The sequence below is a fragment of the Vanacampus margaritifer genome, chromosome 10, assembly GCF_051991255.1.
Source record: "Vanacampus margaritifer isolate UIUO_Vmar chromosome 10, RoL_Vmar_1.0, whole genome shotgun sequence".
Classification (NCBI taxonomy): domain Eukaryota; kingdom Metazoa; phylum Chordata; class Actinopteri; order Syngnathiformes; family Syngnathidae; genus Vanacampus; species Vanacampus margaritifer.
This window is the reverse complement of record NC_135441.1, coordinates 24,203,068-24,228,555: the sequence shown is the minus strand read 5'-3', so window position 1 is coordinate 24,228,555 and position 25,488 is coordinate 24,203,068. Positions and strand designations below refer to the sequence as shown.

Below are 25,488 nucleotides of genomic sequence, written 5' to 3'. Positions count from 1 at the left end.
TACTGGAGGTTTTTATTTTATTTATTCATTTTGACCTTTTTTTTTTTTTTTTTGGAAGTGTCATTTTAGTCTAGTTCTTTATTAGTTTTAGTTAGAAGTGTCAGGTGACTTTTTTGAATTTTTAATCATAATTAAATTGCATGACTTCAATAATCAGCTCACGATTAATCACAAATTTTCTGATCTAAAATCTGTTCTAAATGTATAATAAAATGAACAATCTTTTTTTCTCCAAATTTTTCATACTCTTACCTTAAAAATTTAAAGAAAAAAAGTTAAACTAATAGAAATATGGATGAACCTTCTAGTCAATGATACAGTCATTCCATATTAAATCATAAAATTGAGTTAAAATTAAAAAAAAAATGTAGTGTGATATTGATTTGTGTTGAGGTCATTTGTCTGCCACTAGATGGCACAATTGCGTTTGTAAGGCGCTGGTGACAGCTCAGTGCATTTTTCTTTTCATATTAAGAGCCATCTCGTCTTTAACATGAGGTCACACGCTTGAGGCGCCGCTGCTAGTTTGCGGCACGACCCCACAAACTGTTGATTTCAGTCAGGAAATCCCACAATCCCTCACATTTGGATATTGCGGCTCTTCAATAGCACACAAACATTTCCCGTTCATCTCAAATATTTTCTACAGGCAGAGAACGCCGCTGCCAAGAGAGAAGCGCATTTACCAAATGTAATCAGCGAGGACGATTTTCTCCCCTCTTTTTGTGTCCTCCAACTGCCTGATTAAAAGGGTCGGCACAATCACGGAGAAGGAGCCAAGCGCTTCCCAGACAGACTTGCTCGCTGTATTCCGCATTAGGCGTGATTACAATGAGTCCCGCCAGCCTTTCTGAGAGCACATCACTTTGGAAGCAAATGAAGCCTGCCGCGCTGTCGGGAGACATTCGGGCGCCGTCGTTATTTCTTTGACGCTCACATCAGGTCATTTCGCCCAAGAGGCGTCTGCGGGGTTTTCACATTCATATGAAGGACATTTGCTTCATTAATTGCATGCGGAGCAAATACAAACAAAATATCAAAGCTTTGAGAGATGATATGCTTTTCGTTCACAATTGAAACTGTGACTAAAGTAGGGACAGACCGATTATCGGCTGGGCCGATTATTGGCGCCGATATTCAGTATTTTGAAGAATCATACGGCCAATAATAAATCCATTTAAAAAATTGTTCAGGGAGAAAAAAAAATTAATTGGGGGAACTAGTTATTTAAATTTTCATAGACCCTGGGAACTCTTCTTCTTAGATATTATTGAACCCATTTTAACTCATTCACTGCCATCGACAGCTATAGACGTCAAAAATGTATTTGAACTATTTCTATTAGTTTAACAATTTTCCCACTTTTGTTAATATTATGAACACCATTTTTTTTTTAAATTGTATTAGAACAGATATAAAATTTGCGATTAATCGTGAGTTAACTAGTGCAGTAATGTGATTAATCACGATTAAAAATTGTAATCGCCTAATTTTTAATAATCTTTTATTTAAAAAAAAAAAGATTATTAAAAATTAGGGGCATCGGGCAATTAAAATTTGTAATCCTAATTAATTGCATAACTTCACTAGTTAACTCACGATTAATCACAAATTTTATATCTGTTCTAAATGTACAAAAATGTATTTGAACCATTTCTATTAGTTTAACAATTTTCCCACTTTTGTTAACAATATTATGAACACCATTTTTTTTAAAATTGTATTAGAACAGATATAAAATTTGCGATTAATCGTGAGTTAACTAGTGCAGTTATGTGATTAATTATGATTAAAAATTGTAATTGCCTAATTTGTAATAATCTTTTCTTTAAAAAAAAAGATTATTAAAAATTAGGGGCATCAGGCGCTTAAAATTCGTAATCCTAATTAATCGCATAATTTCACTAGTTAACTCACGATTAATCACAAATTTTTATATCTGTTCTAAATGTACAAAAAAATAATTCTAGGCTTTCATACTCTTGACAAAAATGTAAAATAAAAAAAATGTTAAATAGAAATAGTTCAAATAAATTTTTGACGTCTTTTGCTGTCAATGGCAGTGAATGATATTAATAACTAACAGAACTCGCTGGTAGATTTTGTTATGACCGAATCCGTCCAAAACTGAAGCAGAATAAAGCAGCTTTGAAGCAAAGCTACGGTGGCCCCTGAATATTAAAGAGGCATCATTTCACAAGAGTACTTTCCGTTGCCATTTTAGAGGTCCCTCTCTGTGCATGCACTTTTTCCGAGCAGCCCAAATAATCTCCCGCCTGCCCCTAACATCTCCACCCATCACGCTGATGCAGCCATTACTTCGACAGTCCATACAACATTTATCAGGCGGGCCGAACAGGGGAGACGACTTCCCGAAGACTCGCCTCAGACAAAGGCTCTTACATCTCAGCCAAACTTTCTGCTTGACTACATTCGTCAAACCACTTCTCATTGTTCCTCTTTTTTTTTTCTTGCCCCTCCCCCATCGTCTGAACTCGACCCAGACGAAAACGAGAAATATATCTGCCAAATGCTCTTGATGTAAAACTGCAAAAAAAAAGACAAAAGAAAGAGCCGCGGGGTTGAGGGCAGCGAGCAGATTCTTCCCCTTCCTTCAGATCCCATCGAGAGAAACCAGGCGGAAAGTGGACTTTGCTAAGTTTCCCGAGATGCGGCCTCCCTCAAGAAACGCAAACTATTAAAAGGCGGTTTTAAAAATAAAATAAAAAATCCGTTGCCCATATATGATTTCAATTTCTGAGCTAATCGGACAAAATCTGTAGGAAGTCATTCATTGAAGGACCCGTGGAAAACCACCAGATTTGATCGCAAGTCTACTAGGCCTACTGTAACAATCCGCAGTGTGGCACCGCGCCACAGGGGGGCGCCTCTTTGTTTTTGGTGTGCATGTGGAGCGCTTTTTTTCGTTTCGGCCGTCAGTGTTTTTGACGCCGTGGAATCGTACGATTATTGTGACGTGTGGTTCATTTCCAAGTGAAGCTGCTTTTCTGGGTCGGAATTTACAAACAATTCTTAAAACTGGTTTGGGTTTTATTACGGAAAGGCCCTCAAAATGCTGACTTATTCCACCAAAGTATCCCAACGATTAAAAAACGACCACAAAGTGCGAGTCCTCTTGAACTCACGTAGTGTCACTTATTGAATCTGGTCTTCATCTGGTTCCTAAACAAGTATTGGCTTTCTAGTTCTGGTGTCAAGACCACTTTCTGGACTTTTCTTTTTTGGGTTGAGACTAGTGTTTTGTTTTGTTTTTGTCTCAGTTTTAGTCCAATTTCAGTCAGGCTTGTTAGTTTTGAACACAGTTAGTCAACCTCATCCCGACTATAAATGTAGCGTTTTAGTCTTGATTTTACTCTGAGAAAACATCATTTTACTGGTCTCATTTTAGTCAAGAAAAACTGTCAACGTTTTAGTGTCAATGTCCATAGATTTTAGTCCAGTTTTTATTAAGTGAAGTACATTTTTGTCTCGTCTTCATCAGTCGACGAAAATGCATACGGATTTAGTCCCAGTTATTGTTTGTTAATGAGGATTTTAGTCTAGTCATAGTCATAGTCGTAGAAATAATTTTTGTTTAGTTTTCGTTGATAAAATGAACACTAGAAGAAGACGAGTGGAGCACCCGGCAAAAATTTGAAAAATGTCAACAAACTCGTCAGGAATTTCTCTTTTATAAATACAGCCTTGGTCAGTTTTAACCTCCAAAAGTCTTCGTCTTGTCTCAGTCGTCTTGGTTGGTGTGGTCACGACTACGACACTAACAAGTGTATCAATATTTTCACCTTCCAACAACATCGGGAATGACAATTACTGCTACCGCTTCAAACGTTGCCATCACGCCGGACGAGGAGTTCTGCCGCCGAGTCGAGTCGAGTCTAAGACTGCGAAGTCTCCCGACCAAATGACAGATAATAGACTGGATTTAATCACCGACTTCATTTCCATCAGACGGGAAGTTTTATGAGGCAGAGTCGGATCATTCGCATGCAAATGTCTTGTCAGGCTTTTGCCGGAAATTCCCAGCGGCGGCTGCGGCGGCGGCGGCAGTCGAGCGCTTCTGAATGTCAAGAAGAGACAACGGCAAAATGACCCGGGACGAATTGTGGCGCTTCATCCGGGAGACTCAAATTGAGTGCGTCCCCGCAAAACCTGCTCGGCAAACTAACAAAGCGGCGTCCAGTCGGGACGTGCGTTGGGGCACGCCGGAAGGATTTACGCCCTCGTCTCTTTTGAAGAGTTGCTTCAGTCGCTCCGATTGTCTGGCCTTTGTGGACTAATTGCTTGTCGGCAGTTCTCGCGACCGCTCAAAGGCAAAATTACTTCGCAAAAAAAAAAAAAAAAAAAAAACACAAATCAAGTGGAGTTGTCGAGAAGGCTCCATCGTTTAAAACAGACATTTCCTGAAATAGAATGAATGTGTGTAGACGGCTAATTCCCTGACGACAAACACTCTTAATGAAACCCATCTGTCTTCCGCCCAAAACATGTTAGACTCAAAGTAGACTTGATTAGTGTTTAAAAAACAAGAAAACAAACAAAGGTCACCATTGTGTTAAAAGTGAAGATGTTTTTTCGACACAAGTCTGGCTGTCAGTCAGCGTTATTGAGGGAACGGATGATCGTTGATGCGGGCCACGGCCACCAGGGGGTGTAGGAAAACGCTTTGCGATTTAACGCCGCGCATCTGTTGAGGATACTGAGAATTCTGGCTGCTTGAACCCAAAATGGCTGACTTCCTGTTTGATTTCAGTCTTGGGTCAGTATAGTTCAGCGTTGTTGGAAAACATTATTATGTTTATTGTTTATAATGTGCTTTTATGACTTTGGCGATGGCTGGAGCGCGCCAGGAAATGGGCGTGCGAAACGGTTGCTCCATGATCGGTTTTGTCTTTGGTACATTAAAGTTAAAACAAACCAAAAAAAACAAAGCAGTTTCTTCTTCGGGTGTTGTTTTAGGTCTTTCCGGTGAACCGCTGTTGATATAGCGCCTCCATAATGGCTCAACGCTGCAACTGCAGTTCAAATTTGTTGCTGCTGGGAGCGCTGCTGTGTTGATTGAGCTCGATTGGAGGTGCCCGCCAAAAACCCTCAATTAGCAACCCTCTTAAAAATGTTTCAGAGGGTCGATATTAGTATTTGAATATTTCAAACTTATGTTATAACACTGCATAGCATAATAATAATAATCAATTGTATTTATAGGCACCTTTCTGGACACTCAAGGTCACCTTACAACAGCAGTTAAAAACATACAAATATAATGTTAAGAACACCATAAAATAAAATAAATCAATAAAAGACGATGCAGTAATGGACAGAGTAAGTAGGTTTGTCTAAACAGATGAGTTTTGAGACTAGATTTGAAATGTGTTAGTGAGTTTGTTATGGAGGTCGCAACATAACATAGAATAGCCTAGCATACAACAGCATAGCATAGCTAAACTTAGCTCCTCATACAAAGAGCTTAGTGCATCCATCCATCTATTTTTATGATCTGCTTATTCTTTCGATCGAAAACCTGTCACTTTAATAATACTTCCTTGACACCAATGCACATGTAGTTCTTTACAGAAGGAGCACAACCATGCAAATGAGTTTTCAGCAAAATCGCTGGAGATGGGTTTCACATTTGAAGAGGTGATTTTGTGGATAGCCGCCTGCAAATAGGCGGGGCTTCACTGCAACACACTTTGAGCTCTGTTGACCGTGACCGCGGATGCGATGGAGAGGAAACTTGTGACGAGGTTTGCCGATCAAACCTCCAGTCCAACGCAGTCTTTTCCACGCTAACAAGTAGAAGGCTTTGCCATCGACGAACTAATTCGCAAAAGGAACAGCATGTGTCAAAGGAAGGGGGCCGTAATAGTCCCGCTTTGATGGACTGGAGAGTTTGTCGCCTTGAGGCACGGTTGAAAGGTCAAAATCCACATCGAGGTTTGTCTTTTTGAAGTTGAAAATGCCCATTGAAGCTCCCTCGCGCAAGAGCGTCCCTTGTGGGAAACGTACACTGCACCGCCGGCGACACTCGACAGTGAAAGTCTTTGGCGGCTCAGCACTCCAAGCGAGATTGGATCCGCGGCGGCGGCGTAAATAACACCGGCGGGGACTCGGGAATGACGGCGGGCAGACAATAAGAGAGGCGATGGGGGTGACATTGCAAATACAGCGGCTGCAACTGCTCAAGTGCGCCGCTCGTGACGCACAGGCCTGAACGCTCCCGATGAGAACCGGCTGCTCAAAATTCAGCTCCGACGCCGAGAGAATCGAATATCACATGCGGTGTGATGTTGTCTGCTTCTCTTCATACTTCCTTACAGCCCTGGCGGTATTCCTCCCCAATACTTTCAGTATTCGGAGTGAGGATTACGAAGTGGCCCGAGGTCCAGTCAGGTCACAAAACAAACGGTGATGTCAGAAACGTCACAACGAGGGCTCGGCAATCAAATTCAAATCGTAATGTTTGGCAAAGTTGCAATTGGAATCAGAAACTGTGACAATCATACGAGATGGTAGCAAATCCTTACTAATAGGAAAGTAGTAAATAGTTTCAAGGTGGTATTGCTTAAGTATCGTGGGTTGTTATTATTAGTGCTGTCACTATCTAATATTTTTTGAATCGATTATTCCATCGATTCAATCAATTGATCGGCTTGTCGGATTCATTAAAATTTTGCATTAAAAGTGTATTACAAAAGCAGATTGGTGGTTATTTTGTATTCATATAGTGGTAAAAAAAAGGGGGGGATTAAAGTTGTACTTTGTTACCGGATCGGTCATTGTTTTCCTTATTTTGATTAACAACAGAAGATAATCAGTCTTCTTTCACAAAGGACTAACAATTACAGTTGATATGCTGAAATCAGAGGATTTGGACCATTTTAAATAAAAATAAAAAATGGCTCCAAACGATTATTAAAATCATCGCTGATTAATTTGCTAATCGATTAATTTTGACAGCTCTGTTTGGTATAATGCGACCTAATTCATTGCAAATGATTTGCTAGCAAGAGTTTCTCATTATTAATTAATTTAATAATTAACCTTGCAGCCCTAGTTATTATAGCTCCCATTAAAGTGGTTTGCGATTTTATTTTGTGGTACGAACGTTAGAATAAAGGTACATAGGTTATCCCGTATTTACTCTTATAGTATTGCAAAGCATCCCTTAAAATAGGCAATTCTAAACATTAAAAGAAGAGAAGTGAATTACTAACGTTTTTTGTTTTTTTTAGCTATTCAGAGCAAGACTTGGCCTCTAGCCCGATTAACTATAATTACACTTATTACCTGAGGCGTCTATTTGAGTTAGGTGCTTATTTGTCTTAAGTGGATGACACTCCTATTTAAAGGGGAGCGCCTATTTCATGAAATACGGTAATTTTAATGCGGCTACCACGCGCGTCCCCCGTTAGCACCGAAATCCATTACGATGCTACAGCTTCCTTAATAGCTAACCGATATGTGGACGTTAGCGCCGTTAAATTCCGCACGTAAAATTCAATTTATGACGGCCATCTTTTATTTATGCGTGCAGGTAGGAGGAGGACAAACTCCACTCCAAGCGCTAATTTATCAGCGGAGTCATTAAAGCTAACGACTGCTGCAAAGCCACATCAGCATCTTAATGGCCTCGCACTCGTGCGAGTGAACCCGCTCAATTGTATTGTTTACACGTGAAGCAAAACACCCAGCACATAATTAATTTTCACACACACACACATTTCAACAATTACTCTTCTTCGGGGTCACATTACAACACTGAGATACGAACGCTGTTTCGCCGCCACTATAAATTGGCTTGTGTCTTTATTTGCAAAGAGGCAAATTAAACAAAAAAAAACATTATGAGCTCAATAACCAAATGTTTCAAATTTCAGCAAAAATGATGACCTGCAGCTAAGAGTGAGAAATAAACGTCTGCTTTTACTTTGCTTACATGGCTTAATGAGAGCGACGTGATGCACAACGGCGCCGATAAATGACTCAGCAGAACTCGCTAGCCGTTACTCAATGGAAGGCTTTTTTACCGCGCATAAACACGCCGTACGTACTGTACATTGTGCCGTGTTTTTGCCGCATCGATATTATGCAGTCGACATAAAACACATTAATGTGTGTGTGAAGGTACTTGCAAATCCATTTAGTCTCGCAAAGCAATATCGCTTTGTGGGGGTTCTTGTGCGGCAAAATGCGCCGTGCAAATGAGATTTGTGCGTTTTGATGAGACGGTAATGACGCCGCCGCCGCCGCACTCAAGGTTAGCAACTTTGGTTGTGGATCTAATGCTGCATTGGATGGGATTACTATACAGTGAACTTTGGCTGATAGGAAAGTAGTAATTAGTGTCATGCAAGTACACCAAAGTGATCGATCGCGACTGCTACCTGTAAAGGTGAGATCATCACGTTTGAAGATAATTACAGAAAATGTGAGAAACGCCCGTAATGATGAATTATGGAGTTGTAGTCTTAGTTGTACTTTTTCAGGGGGACCAAAATGGCTTCTTTTAGGATTAAAGTCCAGAGGAACTATTTGATTTGGTAGGTGAGCCTTTTTCATAGTACTTAACAGTCGTGGTATTTGATTGGCCGTTCACAGTTGAGTGGGGAGTGGCTTCGCACATTCAGTAGACACGCCCACAACATTTGAGAGCGGAGACATGGGCTTGATTTTTCACAATTTTGAATCCTCATTTTATCTGGAGTGGAAACTTGGTTTACGAACAATTCAACTGATTTTTTGGAGCCGATATTCATTTTCCATAAAAAAGGGGTCAAAAAATATTGGTGTTGAAATTTTTTTAAATACAAATCTTAACTTAATTGTAATGCTTTAACATGTTTATTGAACAATTTTTCAGACTTTTCAAAATATCGATTTTTGGTTTTATCTTAGACTTCATTTTAAATTTCTAACAAAATTTTCAGGGAGCTCCCAAAGTTATTAGTACATCTTTAAAAGTTAAATGGAAACGTAAACAAATACTATAGTTCTCTATAGTTTTCTACAGTTAATATTTTTTGCCCCAAATTTAAAAATACCTAAAATCTTAAACTTTCATATGTATTTGTTTTAATGTCGAACAAAAACAAAAGGATCAGAAGGTTGCCAAGGTCAGCGGGGATCTCTTTATAAAGTTAATTTAAAATTTAAATAAATAGTTCCCGAGATTAAAATTGTTTTAGATTTACCTATTAGCCGTCAGATTTTTTTTAAAGAAAATTTAAAAGGCCGATTATTGGTCTATCCCTAATTGTAGTTGACGATTTTCTTTAAATTTGGCAGTTTTTTTTTTTTTTCCATTGAGGTTTTAAAAAATATTTTGGACATGCAGCACAAAAAGTGTAACAAAGGAGTATAAATGTCCCATTCGGAAACATCGTGTACTGTTGGTCCACATATGAAAGGAAGAACTTTAACTGTTTTGACTGGATAGTTGACAACGTCACTTTCAAAAAATACATAAAGATTTCCAGATGATTAAAGCCCCGCCCACACGAAAGCCAGTTTCGACGTATCCTCACAAGTTTCTTACCGTTCGTCCACATGATGGCGCCATTTCGGAGCTTGAAACCGATCGCTTTTGAAACCGGGGACGGTGCCTTCGAAACCTCATCGTTAACAGTTTCTCGTTCAGGCTTTCAAGAAGCCAAACTCGCTGAAGACCTTTTACGGATTCACGGTGTGAGATCCAGCAGACAACACAAATGAGATTGACATCAAATCAACCGTCAGAGGAGCCGAGACAAAAATTGGTAAACAACATTTTGGCTGATGGAGACGTCGTTAATCTTAATCCTCGCCGCGCCTGCGTGGGTTTGTTCTTGGTCCCGCTCTTCTTTAGATTTACCGTTTGAACGTCTGCCACTGCTGCGAGATGACACACACGCACACACACAGCACTTTACTTTTCAAAAAGATACACTTTGATTAGCCTTGCCGATTCAAACCGTTTCATTAGCGCTCGTCTGTAACCTCCATCGCTTATTGGAATAATGCCGGTAAATTCATTTACAGGTATATATATCAGTCTACTTCAAAAAAATGTTTGTTCTCATCTTCAATGAGTTGAATTCCCATTCATGCTTGAAGGACGTAAAAGAAGTGGCTCGGTACTCCCGACTAACAAGCAAAGCAACAGAATTGCTCTGATTAGACGTTTGACTCAGTCACAGGCAGCGTTTTGAAAAATGTCAATTTAGGCCCATGCCACGCCCACTCAGCTGTCAGAATGGCAAATTAAAAGCACTGAAAAATAAAGTCACTTGCAACAACTCTGGCTTGTACACAAGCAGATTGCATTCACTTGAGAAACTGAGGAGCTTTGTTTTTTTTTTGCGTATTTTTATTTTATTTGATGTTTTTCTGAATATTTTTTTCTGTTTTACTGAATATTTATTTTCTGTCCGAAAAATTGGGGGAGTTATTTTCAGAAAAACAGTAGAAAAAATTATTCAGAAAAAAAAAAAAAATTAAATACTACTCAATTATATCACTTCCTGGTTCAGTTAAGATAAATACACAAACATGTCAATCGCAAATAAAATACTCCGGAAAACAGAAGCTGGTACTTTCTTCTTTGGAATATATATATATTTTTTTAATATTATGTAATAAAACAGAAAAAAAAATACTCAGAAAACAGGGGAAAAAATACACACAAAAACCAAAGCTCCCCCAAAAAATTAGTCAGAAAAACTTTTTTTTTTTTGTTTAAGTGAATGCAATATGCTTCCATAGGCTTGCATTCTTTTCTCATAAAACTGAAAACAACAATGCAATGTATTTTCTGATACTTGTTTCAGTGAAGCCAAAGACCAACACCTGATGCGGATTTAAGGCTCAAGTGTGATTTCAAGGGATAAGTAAAGCCTCCATTTTATGAAATGGAATTCAAGCCCTTATAAAAAGTGAGCCGGGTAAAAGGTTTGTGTTTCATTGTTGAAACATGAAAAGGACACCGAGGATGATGCTTTGTGGCCACCGGTGTGCAGAAAACATCCAATTTATTAGCATTCTGCACTATTTGTCTCTATATTTTATGATGCATCGGTATACATACCCACATGCACATCTCCTTTAGTGTATGCATTTGATCTGATGCATGACAAATAGTAGTATAAATTTTATTTGCCCGCGAGGGACGATTACATTTTCTTCTCATAAAAGCAGATGTAACATTAAAAGGCAGCATTGAAGGAAACGGCTTTATAGCAAAGAGAATGCTGCAACCGGTCATCACCAAAGTCAAAATCCATAGAGAATCCATAGAGAAAACTAGGAAGGATTTAAAAGCATCGCTCAAAAAAATGAAACCCAAAACATTAAAAGCTACTTTCATTAGCAGGCTAAAGAACAACTAAAGGGTTTGTGTGCACATTATGCTAATGCCGCACGTCGCTGATGAGAAGACTTTTGAATGTAGTATTTGCTCAAATAATAATAGATGCTCAAACAGGTGGCTGGGTGCGTCAAATAAACACCTCCCTCAAATAAACAATGGAATTTGTGCCGCTATTAGTAACTACGGTTAGTTAGTTACTCATTTTTAAACTAAAAGCGTCACATAACTTGTTTTAATATAGATTTCCCCTGCTATAAATGCAGAAATCAGCAGGTTATACTGACTGCTTTTACTGTATACTTACGCTAATGCCCTCAGATGTGGGAAAGGAGAGCCACAGTTGATGATGCAATTTTCAGTGGTTATTTTTTTCTTCTCCATTTCTACCCAAAATTAAAATGTTCAGAAAAACTGGGGGAGGGGAAGATTACAAAAAAAAAATTCCAAAATTGTTTAATAAATTATTCTGAAAATATATGTAAAAAAACTGTAAAAAAAAAAAAAAATAATAATAATATATATATATATATATATATATATATATATATATTTTTTATTTTATTTTTTTTTTAAAGGGGGGGGCGGGGTAGGGGGGCTCCAAAATAAAAAATATTGTGCGGAAAACAGAAAAATATATCGTTCCGAAAAATGTAATTATAATAAAAATATTTTTTGGGGAAAAAAAAAGGAAAAATATAGTCTGAAAATTAGAAACTAAAAAAAAAAATAAAGCCCAAAAATAAATTCCTCAGAAAAACGTTTTTACCCCCAAGTGAAATAATACGCTTCCGTAGGATTATAAACAGTAATTCAATGTTCTTTATTTACATTGATCTATAGGTCAAGTTTATTATTATTATTACATGATCCACCAGAATTTTAGCCACAATACTCAACACGGTTCAATGAAAACCTCTCTGAATAAAAGCTGAGCAAAATTACCTGTGTAAAAAGTAGCAACGTTGGATCTCAACTGCGCCCACCTTTTGTGTGTCGCCGACGGTTAGAAAGCGTTTCCACGGCAACCGAGCTAATTTGTTGCGACCTCCGCCAGTCAGATGTGAAGCACGGGCGCTCGCTGTTGACCCGTCTCACCCAACACTGCTGCTTAGAGAAGCGGATGTGAAACGAAATGCGGGACGTCTTCCGTCAGGTGAACTCGCTCGCTTGTGCCGGACGACAAATAATGAAAATTACGCCTCCAATTGAATACATTTTGACTGCAAACAGTCAAAAAGCGCAACTCGCGAGGACTCATTTCAGCATATAATGCAAATGTGCTTTGCATGCGACATCTCCACACTTTTTGCCTACCGATTAGTTGAGATTTTCCAAACTTTTACAGCTCATTTAGCTTTGCCGGCAATGTATAGTGACTGGCACAGCAGTTCAATTATCTTCCATTAGTTGGCAGAAAATACAATAAATCTGTGTATCCACCCATTCACAAATTCATACAAAAGAATAAGTCACGGCTTCCTGAGAGTAGATCAGCTTCAAGTTCAATTAAACAGGCCCAAATTTCACACCAAGTAAGTCAATTTGGGGAAGAAATCGAGAAGAGATCATCATTATTTCACTATTCATATTCATGACATTTAGTTTGGTAGTGAGCTGTGAAATTATTCGAATGTAAAATAGGCTGAGAAGCACCTGTTCTCAGTTTCTCGCTATCAACAAATGCCAGACTATCGACTGACACTCAGAGGAAATAATAAAATAATCTTTCTCACTTGAGCAGTTCGCCGATACGAAGCAAAGTGCGCTCGCTTCAAACCGTTTGTCGCTTCTAGTCCAACTTTACTGTAACATTGACTTCTAAATAAAAAAATTAATAAAAAAAAGACTGAATGAAATAAACATCGTAGCCCCTTGAATTTGGCGTGGATGTTTGTCTTCTATCAGGAAGCATTTTAGCCACTCGTGCTAGTCATTGCTAATTGGTTAGGCTAGCTGGTTTCCGAGCTCGGAGAAAGCAGAGGAGTCAAAGCCGTGCGCCTCCACGCTGGCCTGCGTGCCGTTAATGCGCACTGTCAGCTGTCTGCTTCACTGAAGACGCGGTAAAAGGCAAGCGGGCCTGCGGGCTTCGGGGTCTTTCCTAACCTTTTCTCAGGAAACAAGCGTCTCCTTAGCTGATGTGCGCTTTGATGCCGGCTTCAGCCTTTGGAAAATGTCAGCCCTAATTACCCGGGAAATCCATCTGAGCCACCCCCCCCCTCCCCCGTCCCCCCCCCCCGCCCAACGCCACCTGCAGGAACTCCCTGTGTTTTGTCGAGTCCTGTGCTCGCCTATCACGCTCGACTGGCTGCTCACATTCTATGCGAGACAAGACGACGGTTCAAGTCGATGGCCAAACGATGTTAGCGCGGCTATTCCGGCTAATGAGAGAAGCTAATTTAGCTCGATGCTCCATCATCACCTGAGGTCAGTCACAGATTAACCCAATTAAAATAGATATTTTATCTATAATTTCCAAGCTTTCCAATGACAAACAAGAGAAAACAATAAAAAGTGTAAAAATAATAATAATAATAATAAATGAATAAATTTCTCTCTCCACAAAGGAGTTATACAAATAAAATGAGAAATAATAACAAATACACAAAAATCAACAATCTGAAATCATATCAATCTGGGTCACCCTATTCAAAAATGAGTCCAAGTCAATTCAAAGCCTACTAGTACTGTTCCAGTCGATAGCCAAATGAATGTTATTGCGGCTAACGAGAGAAGCTAACGTCACGGAGCATTTTGGCTTATAGTTTGTTCAGTTTTTGTGACTGTGTATCATCTTTTAAAAACTCACACGAATGTGAAAAATACATTTTATTGACTAGTGACAAGCGCTTGGCATCAAAGTTGGCAGCTAGCGCAAGAAGCTAACAGAACACTCAGCACAACGTCTTCCAGGTCCAGAAAGTAAAAACCCTGCCACAGTTAGGCCTTAGCTTCAGGTACTAGCTAGCTAGCTAGCTCCCATGGTGCTCGTTTACCTGCTAGGGAGCTAATTAGCTAGCTAGCTAACTCCCTATCAGCGAGCTAGCTCCCTAACACAATGCCAGACGTTCATACACAAAACACGCCACCTTTTGATAACAAGTGACAAGCTAGCGCAAGAAGCCTACATATCTTCACTTAATGTCCTTGTAAACATCACAACAAGATGGATTTGGTTCGATTTTTCATGTGAATCTGTCCAAATACAAGAACGTCTTACAATCACACTGAAATATTCGTGAAGAAGAATAAATCCTCGCTGGCTGAAAAGAGGTCAAATCATTAAACCTTATTTGTTAAGATCTCATTTGCAGGAAATGAAAGCAATGAAAAATATGACAAATATAATGCAGTCATTTTAATTCAATACGTTTTTTTCCCCCCGTAATTCATGAGCACAACCAATTATAACGTTATAAAGAGATAAGCCATAAAGGCTTTCTTCATAATTAAAAACAACTTAAAAAAAAACAACAACTTTGCGCCTACACTTGATTAACCTTTAATTACATCAAGGTTGTTCTCGCACATAGACCTCATATTTGTTCGCAGCCTCGCTCATTAAGTTTGTCAAAGTGCCGCACTTGTACAGTATGTTCAGATTTTCTACATTTCCTGGGGTCTTTAAAAAATGGATTTGTCTGAGACATTTTGTCTGTTACCATAGATTTTGTACTCACGTCTATTATGAGTAAAGTTTCCCGCACAAAAAGTCTCAAGAAGCCACGCCCAAAGTCTACCATTGACAATTTGACAACAGAGTGACGCCAAGTTCGGTTTTCATAATGTGTTTAATGGCATCCCACATTTCTCTTAAAAAAAAATGTTTGTGGCAATGAGAAACTCCGTTCCATGTGACCTTTGTTCCATGCTTGATTATTTATTTCTTTTTTGATGGGTTGCGCAATTTTAAAAACATTTCTTCTACTAGAGCAGATCCCTGCATACGAGCAGCTTGACACCCAAAATCACTTATTTGCCGATTTTGTTCCCCGTATTTTTTCCTTTTCTTGTTTTTTTTTTTGTTTTTTTTATAAAACATTTTTTATTTGTTTGTTGTTTTGCGGGAGATGAAAGAGGAAAGAAAGGGAACGTTTTTGTGTAAATGTAGGTTGGAGTTTCATCAGCATTTTTTGAAGAAATTTTTTTCCCATGCATTTCAATGGGCATCAATTATATGCGGATTTTCGCTATTCATGGGCCGGCCTGCTTCCTAACCCCTGTCAAGAGGGTTCCACTTTATAGCTTAAAGTTGTAATATCACCATTCATACTACAACGTTAGTAGGACAAACAATTTTTGGTGGATTTGGAAAGACCTGCAAGTACCTGAATAATATTACAATTTTGAGCGATTTTGAGTTGATTTTTGTGAAAAACTACAAAATGAGTTTTTGCACTTCATGTGCATTTGCATTTCAGCAGTGAAATTGTAATTTTTATCCACAAGAACCCTTTGCACTGGGATAAAAAAAAACATCGAATAACATACTATGGTGTGCATTGGATCAACACAAAGCATCAAAAAATATGCACATATTTTTGTCCATATTTATACTGGCATTTTTGTCACGCATCTGGTTAAAAGGTCCTCTGTGGCCCCCCCAAGTAGCACTGCTGAAAAATGACGGCCACCTCCAGCGTTTAAGTTGCCCGTCCCTGACCTCAATTAACACAATAGTCTGAAAACATTCAAAAGAGTCCGTTACGGCGGCGACCCAGCGTGCCTTCTTGTGCCGCCTGTCAAAGAATTCCTCCGCTGCTGCATGCAAGAGCGCATTTGTAACCTCGAGGTTAGAATAGAAGTCACAATTTCCCTTGACGATCAACATCAGCTGTGGTTACGATGCACATTTCCCCAACATGCAATCGCTAACCATAACTATGACAACATTTACTTTCATGTGGAATGAGTTGCTGACGCAGTAAAAAAAAAAAAAAAATCTTCTCAGTGCGTGCAGCTCCCCTCCGGGACTTGTTACGGAGTCGCGTTTCGAAGAATACTGCCGCGCCATTAAATCGGCAAAACGAGGGGGTGTATTTTTAGCTATTAAAAAAGTGAAAACAAATTCTCTCTTCCGCTGTATTTCCCCAACCCCCGCCTGCCCCCGCCTTCACCGAGCTCCATTAACTTTATGTACACAGTATATGGATGAAGCGCGCCGAGCCCAAGGAATTCCATCTCATGACCTCGTCCGCAACGCCGAGGATTTGCATTCCGTGCTCTCGTGAAACACGCTCGTCAAATATTCCTCCAGCTACGGTATAAATATATTACGTGCGCTTGAAAACAGCATGGATAAAGAGCACAGGGTTCGGGCGTTTGCACTTTATTTGTACTCTCTCCACGAGCAGAGGCGGTGAGGTCAGGTTGTGACATTGTGAAAAGTTTATCGTCACCTCTAAAAATAAAACCGCGAGGGAAGAAAAAAAAAAAAATACCTGCACTTGGCAAAGTGAGCCGTTTTGTTGGAGGCGATAATATTCGCTGCAGAGGACAAACGCGTCATCCCCGGCACGACTGCTGCTGAAGTTTTTAATCAGCCGACTTCCCCGCTAAAGTGACAATTAGCGGCTAATTTGGGCTGGGGGAAAAGGGGGCGGGGGGGAAGAGCGAATGGCAGCGAATGACGTTGCAATCTTACACTCTAGTCGGGCACGCACACACTTCCATTTCTGCTTTTTTTTATTACAGACGTTTACGTCATGCAGCTGGAGACGGACGTTCCAGACCGGCCAATTTCAACTTGAAGGCTTTGTTTCGTCAGGTTTTGCAGTTCAGGGTCGGCCATCTTTCGAGTATACCTTGGTTAAAATGTCCATCTTTGAAGGATTTCAGGAAATGGCGGAAATAAGCGGTTTCAAAACAAATCGCAAGGATTTCTGTGACTCAATCATTTTTGCACTTATTTGGAGACGATCCCAGTAGACTTCGGGTTATGCAGTACTTTCAGGTTGCCAAGTAAAACTTATTCTGATCTTGCAGAGTTCAAGTTTTGTGTTTTAGTTTGCCACTAGTGACTAGCAACTGATTTTTTAGCGGACCGGTACTCGCTAATGTGCAACATTTGCGCGTGTGAATAAAAGTATGTTCTTTAGAAGGTTCTTGGGAAATTTTAGCAAGAAGAAGGCAAATTTTCACCCCTCTCCTAATCATAGTCACAAAATGTAAGAAATGCCCACAAACAATGACAAACACTAAAGTTCCTAACCATTTAGCATTTAGCAAAACTGAGAATCAAAGATTTTTCGTCATTTCCGTCCCAAACATCTTCATCGGGCTCACGGCACCCACCGTGACTTGCGCCGCAGCAGCTAGCTAGCGACAAGCTTTGGCTGGCTACTAGCGCATCCAAGTCAAGAATCACTGCCTCGAATAAGCTACACTTCTGACAAGTATCGTTCTCACAAAAGGGATAATGAGAAAACACGGAGAAGCCAGGTTAGCTTAGCAATTAGCATAAGATTGACACCGCTAGCGTGCTCAACCGGGCAATTAAGTGCTTGGATGATGGAGTCCACTTTTCACACATCTAAAAGCAGAGAACATCCACCTTTGAACAACATTTTTTTTTTTGTTTAACTGGCTTTTTTTTTGGGGGGGGGGGGGGGTATATTTTCACGGGAGATTGAGGGAAGCTCTGTGCGACTTGCGCCGCAGCAGCTAGCTAGCAACAAGCGCAAGTATTGCTCTCACAAAGGGATAATGAGAAAACACGGAGAAGCCAGGTTAGCTTAGCAATTAGCATTGACAGAAATGAAGTGCTTGGGATGGAGTCCAATTTTCACAGACGTCTAGAAGCGGAGAACATTCACCTTTGAATAACAAAATGTTTTTGGAGGGGGATATGTTTTCTCAAAAAATCCAAGAGTCACTATTGAGACTTTTTTTTTTTTTTAAGCCCTCGCAATCATTTGCAGCACAGAACTGTCATGGAGTCAAGTCTAATGCATCTGTTGAGACAAATAACAGCTTAATCAATTTCTAATGCATTAGCGTGTCAGCCAAACAAGTGCGCCCGTCAGATCGTAAAGAAAAAAGGCCCGACAGCCCCAATGAACATTTGAATCGGTTGGAAAATCACTGGTGACGACTACAAAATGTCAGCGGGAGGCAAAACAAGCCTGCAGTCATTTGTATTGATCAAGCACCTCGATCTGCTCCCACATACATCCAATTACGTTGCGTTCCGCTGTCTGCACCAGACGACTCGAACCCAACGGCTTTGTCTTTTAATAAAGAGAAAAAAAAACAAATGCTCACTTCCTTCACTGCTATTTGACTTCAGACTCATGAGTGAACCTCGAAGCCAAACAATAATAACTCGGCGCAAAATGTTGATACCCACCATGTTGTGTCATTAAGATTCATCCATTATTTCATGAAAATCCCCCAAAAAAAAAAAAAAAATCAAATGAATCCCGTAAAGAAGCCCATTTCATTTCTATTGCACACCTCTCACAGTCGTCTAATTAAAAATGAAAGTGACGTGATCAAGAGCCGGTTCTGGAGATCAGTCGGATTCCAAAGTGAAAGATGTGCTTTGAGTCATCCCCGTCTTCACTTGCGTCATCTTCCCAAAGCACCTTTCAAGCAAAGACTTTTTAATCAGACAGTCGTATTAGAATCGGAAACATTTTTCCTCTCAGATTAGATAAGGAAATCCACATGTATCCGCCGCCCTCAATTCTCTTCAATGTTCATTCAAGCTGGACGATGCAACAAGGCAACCGCTTCCCTGGATGCACATTTTGATCCCCCCCCCCCCCCCCAAAAAAAAAGAACATCGCTTGCCGCTTTGTAAAGTCGTTAACGTGCGCTGGCCTGTAATGCTTTGCCGGGTTAAGTGAACATTTGCCGGAGAGCGACGCGGTTCACAGGTGGCCTCGCAGAGTCGTTACGGGGCTCGCGTGATTACAGTCAAGAAACGCAACCGCGAGTATTTTTTTTTTCTTTTGGAAGATCTTTCAATAGCGTTGATGTTATTCTGATTAACGCCAGCTGATGTGTTTAAAGAGCCATCAGTGAGTAAAGATCTGGAAAGCTCTTACCAAGAACATTAATTGATGATGTGGTTAATTGATTTTCGAGCTCATTACAAGGTGGAAGGTGGAATTTAGTGACAATTTCAAGATTTTTTTTTTTTGGCGCTCATTACATCCTAATCGAGTCTATTGGCTAAATGAAGAGTGATGTAGAAAGCCATTATAGAACCCGATCATTTGAGTTGGGGGCGACATGATTGGCTGCCAATCGATGTAGAATGTGCTACAAGTGTTTCCTAAACGAGAGAGAAGAGGAGCGTTTCAAAAAGGAAATAAATAAAAAAAAAAACCACGATTTTCAATCAGAGTTCACTCAAAATGTATACATCTTATGTTGATTTCACACACGAGAGCTGGAAAAACAAAATAATATTATTAATTTGGTTTTGTGGTGCGACTTGGCATGCTTTGTTTTGGCTAATAGATTTAAAAAGTACGACTACTGGTAGCCAAACAACCAAAGGGGATTTGATTAAATTTTTCAATTATTTTTTATAGCATACAGACTAAACGACTAAAGCGCTGGAAAGACCTTCCGAAACGGTTAATTTGAGGTATGAAAAGCTCTCGTGTAACACGGTTTGTTAGACAAAGAACAAAAAAGATGATTTGGGAATATTCCCAGTACAAACCGTAGTTAAGACACCTCAAGTCTTGATAAAGACTTTACATTAAGAAAAGCGACAGTATGGCAGACAAAAACAAACGAGGTATTGTGTCCTATCGTCATAAGTCAGGTTTCCATCCAATTGTTTCAAATTTCTTAAGCAAATTTACTGAAAATGCGCAAAACGGACATGCGACTTATGCCCGTTTCCATCCGTTCTTCTTTTGCGAATATTGAGAGGGGACTCCGCCGCAGTAGGTGGCGCTATACACCATTAAGAGATGTGATCCACCAGTAATTTAAAAGAAGGAGAAGACCAGGAAGCGACTGCGCCATGCGATGACGTTGTATGAGTTTGCTTTTGTAATTCTTGATAAACCGCAGCGTTTCTTTGCTGTTTTCCATCTAAAATTGCATTAATATTTGCTTCTTTAATTAATTCCAAAAAGATTTCTGTTTCGTCCCCCCCCCAAACATACCTTACTTTATCGTCCGACATTGCTTTGGGACTACAAACGTACGTGTGACGTAATATCCGGTCAAAACGTGCGACGTGTATCCAGTCTTGTTATTTATTCGCAAAACCTGACAAAATTCGCATTTTCCTTTCTTTGATACGCTTCAAAATCAAACATTTTTTGCAAAAAAGGGGCGTGGCCATCTTCCTTTGAATCCTATATCAGGAACTACTGGGTCAACCTTTACAAAACAAGTATTGTTGAGAAGGGAATTAAACAAGGATTCCAAAAAATGCAATCATTAAGATGATTGGTGCATATGTTAGTAAATTGACCTTGGCCACGCCCCTTTTAGCTGAAAATGGCCAAATTTGGCGGGCTGTAGCGCCCAAGCCCCTTCTTTGATTTGCCTAAAACTTTAGGTTTAGTGTTGTGACATGACTATCAAAAAGTACACCAACTTTCATTCAAATCCAAATCTGCTTGGTTTAAAAAATTTTTTAGTTGATTTGGCATTAACAACATGAACCTCAATATCCTTATGAGCAGATATTTAAAAAAAAAAAAAAAAAAAACACTACATGGAGAGAACCTTGAGTCCATTATTTCATTGCGAAGAAGCAAATATTGCAGACAAACAAAGCCATAACAGACCACAACAATACCTCAGGCCTTGCTGGCAAGATGGCAAAGTTGCATCAGTGAGGAGTGACAAGACGCCAAACAAAGCTCATGCAGGCTTCTTGTGGGCATATTTGATATTTATGACACAAGTCACATTTGGAAAACAAATAGCAGAGGGACGTACGTGCGGCGAGACCAACGACATCCCATACTCAAGCTTCCCCCGCGATGCTTATCTTTACGAGCTCATTATTACCACGTGCAAAAGCGGCAGTCGCTGATCTGTGGCATTTATCTGTGCCGAGAAGAAGCAGCCAATTAGCGAGCGCTTATCTGGCGGCGGAAACGAAGGTGCACTAAAGAATTAAGCGGCTCCATCAATTTTGGACGCTGACGCAGATGCAAAATCGGGTGACTGAAATGTACGGCGCGAAAATGTGAGCGCTACCTTGTTTGTGAGATTTGCATGATTAGCGTGTTAGCGCTAATTGTGGCCGTCTCGCTAATAGACTCCACAATTAGCGTCCGGGCGCATCAGCCACTTATGACTAATAAATACCTCTCTCAAAGAAATGGGTGGTGATTGTGCTTGCCTCAGGTAAACGTTCCACCAAACAATGCTAATCAGTGCAAACAATAGCCGCATCCGCTACATATGTACGTCTAAGTTTCAACATGCCGTTCCCGTTTACACAAAACGTTAGCAATGATATTTAAAAGAGGTCTCAATTTTATCCTAAACTCACGTTTCACTTCACTGGCGTTTCAATATCCTGCTAAAATGGTTTAATATTCCAACAACGTATTAATGAAGGCCTCCCACCATCTGTGCTCAGAGTTAATAAAAGTCCCCGGCCACTATTTTTTGTGCGCAACTTAACGTTGGCTCTCATCTCCATAACCGTACTAATAATGAGCACTCGACCATGAAGAAACCATGATGGCGCTCATAAAAATAACGACACATTTAGTATCTCTTATTACAAGTATGCTTTAGTGCCTTCCGTGTTACATGTAAATAAAAACAAGGAATCTGTTCGGGCTAAAACGAGATGAAGCGAGTATTTCTGGACTGGAAGGAGATTATTGTGGAAACATTTAACCCTTAGATGAGAGAAATTGTATTGAAACTCCTCATTTGAGTAACAGGATTAAAAGTAAAAGGAGTTAGCAAACGATGAGCTATAGCAATGTGGCTAAATAGCATATATGCTAAGATAGAGTGACTAGATGTCCTGTAATGACCCGGACATAAAAATAAATAAATAAATAATTTAACTGTTAAATTCCGTTTGCGTTCTCAGTCTCATCCCCGTATTCATGCCAAAATGTTTTGTTAAATTTTGTCATTTCATTAATGATGATAATAAAAAACTTGCTAGCTGGCATGTTTTCATCATACCGGCACTAGAACTACTTCCTGCTTTTGTGTCTAAGAATGATGGGAAATGTAGTCCTACTATCCTAATACTGTGGTCGTCGGGTGTTGGACCCAACGCAAGCTGAGCTTTTTAGCGACATATTTTGTCAATTGTTACAATGCGGGGGACCGAGCAAAAAAGGTTTGAGGGTAGGGAGTTGTTGAACTGTCAAGCAAAATAGTATTTAGCATTAAAGTAAGATCGACTATCGATTAAATTTGGTGAGAATCAATTGTATACTTGATTTTCGACGAAATTGGAGCATCCCAGTTTTTTTATTTTCTAATATATGGTCACCCTTTGCGAAGAGCATGTTGACACAAAACTAATTTAAGTACCGGGGCTGATTTAACCCCACCTGCACAGGTAAAATATATTGAAAAATTAATGAGTGCACTTACTTTTGGCCTGCAGCCGATCTGAATGATGCAATTTCCTGTGGACCAGGCCCGTACCCACGGGTGGGACATAGGGGGCCGTGCCCCCCGCACTTGAAGCATGGATCTCTCTAAAAAAAAAGAAGAAAAAAATTAATTTTTATTTTATTTTATCAAGAAGCTATATTTGTGTTGTTAAAAAAAATATAAATATTTTTTTATTATCACCAAAACATTAAAACTATGGATAGTGTGATATTGTTTGATTGATGGCCAGTCTTGTGTGCTATTTTGGTCATTTTAAAAGTGATTTTTTTGGGGGGTGTTGCATTTCGTAATGCGGCATGACATGCGTAAAATACTTTTTTTGTAAATGTTGCACAACATAAACCAAAAAAAAAAAAAAAAAAAGCTTACGTCACATAATATCACAAAAGTGCAATTAACTGTCACTAAAACAGATTTTGTTTAGAAAGTTGGGACAGGCAATAAACGTTTTTTTTTTCCAGATTTCAAGGTAAGAACTCAGGTTTAGATTAAAAGTCATTTTAATGACAGCACTTCTTCCAGTCCTCAAACAAAGACGACGCACGGGTTTAATGATATATCTTGTTGCTTGCTATTAACACGTTGAATTTCTACGAATCCTCCCAGTCAGCTTTTTAATTATTCAGTGTCTCATCATGTGTTAGGACTTGGAGACGGCAAAAATATAAATATATATAGTAGGTGATGTGATGAATTTCACAGTCTAGAACAGGTGGAAAGGAAGAGTAAGGTTGTTATACAGGTTTTAAGAGACTTGATCAACTGTAGAAATTAATTAGAACTACTCACTCATGACCAGGAAATCCAAAGAAAAAGCAAAACTTGGAGCTCATATTTTGAATCAATCAACTTTTGTGTATACCCTAAAAAAAAAGTTGAGCAAAACCACCAAAAAGGCTTACAATTGCCCCACAGCATGCCCCAAAGCACTACTTTTAATAATTAAATCTCCTCACCGCAATTTCATAAGTGCGTCAATGCACTACCTTTCTATCTACAGAAGTTTGGCGCCATCTAAGGACGTTTCAGAGAGATTTTGGAGCGAATAACTGAGGTGTTAGATGCTAACGCTAATGCTAACTACACTGGGCCGGTCCACTGTTGACAGCAAAAGTAGAAAATCCAAAGTCATAATATCACATAACAGGTATTATCGCTTCACTTGAACATACTAGGAATGCGAATAAAACACTTTTTTTTTTCTCTTACTGCAATGGATATTTATTTCACAAGGTCTTTTGAGTAAAAGATAATTTGGAGATTTTTTTTGTTTTCATTATGCAAGCAGTTCTGATGTATTGTTTGCCCTTGCACTAGAAGGCATAAAAGAAATTAATGGCACCGAGGAGGAAAATAATGAGAGCCGGACAAAATGTGTTTGAGTGTAGATTAATGCAAATGATGCTCGAATACCTGACTTGGCTTAATATGTAAATAAATCTCACTGTATGCAAATTGATTTTTCCCTTTCTGACTTAACACAATCAGTTGTTCATTTAGTTGCTCGACATTGGGACTTCAAGTCAATGTGAACTAGGAGTCCCAACGTCAACTTTCCCACATGGCAATAAGCTCCATTTTCAAAGTTCTAAATTTCACTTTTCTTTGTATTGCTCTAAAAATAGAGTTTGTGATATACGGCTTGTGTCAGAAAAGTTCCAGGACTAGTGCATTTCAAAGCCAAAGCCAAAACCAGATGCTGTAGCAAGAAAATGGTTGCTTCAGCATCACAAAATGACCTGAGCATCTGACAGTTCCTGGCTACTAAAAAAAAAACGAATCATTAAAAAAAAAATTGGGGCAAAATAAAAACTATTTTAAAAAAATAATACAGTTGCTGTAAAAACTAAAACTATTTTTTAATGGGGAAAAAAATACTAACACAAAAAAAAACCTAAACATTTGAAGAAGAAAAAATGAAAGAAGAAAAACTAATTAAAAATTTAACAAACTTGCTGTAAAAACTAAAACAATTTTTTAATGGGGAAAAAAATACTAACACAAAAAAAAACCCTAAACATTTGAAGAAGAAAAAATGAAAGAAGAAAAACTAATTAAAAATTTAACAAACTTGCTGTAAAAAGTAAAACAATTTTTAATGGGGAAAAACTACTACTAAAACTATAAAAAAAAAAAATTAACATTTGAAAAAAAATTAACATTTGAAAAAAAATTGAAAGATAAAAAAACAAACTTGCTGTAAAAACAAATTAAATTAAAAAAAAATGAATGGGCAAAAAAGGGATTTGAAATAGATCTTTTGAGACACCAGTCCTGGAACCTTTCTGACACACATTTTGGCCATTTCTTTAATTATTGAAATTATAGTCCAAGCATCTCGGGCTATATTTCGTGTTTAAAAATGTATTTGCCTTCTCACAGCTTTAATAGTGAACCCATTTTCTGTTATTCATTGGGGGGGGGGGGTTGTTCTCAAGCCAAAGCCATGTCTAATAAAAAACATATTGCACTGGTGCCATCTGGTGGCATTTTGTTGTTGAAAAGGAGGAGCTTCACTCAGCCAGGCCAAAGTTTCGTCTAATGGT

At 39.0% G+C, this 25,488-nt stretch overlaps 1 long non-coding RNA gene across 1 annotated transcript in view; it reads right to left on the bottom strand.

Moving 5' to 3' along the window:
* The window catches only part of LOC144058751 (uncharacterized), a 77,916-nt gene that overhangs the window by 48,099 nt on the left and 4,329 nt on the right, over positions 1-25,488 (bottom strand). Inside the window, exon 2 of the long non-coding RNA XR_013295467.1 lies at positions 22,919-23,025. This is a non-coding gene — a long non-coding RNA (uncharacterized LOC144058751). The remainder of the gene's footprint in view (positions 1-22,918; positions 23,026-25,488) is intronic.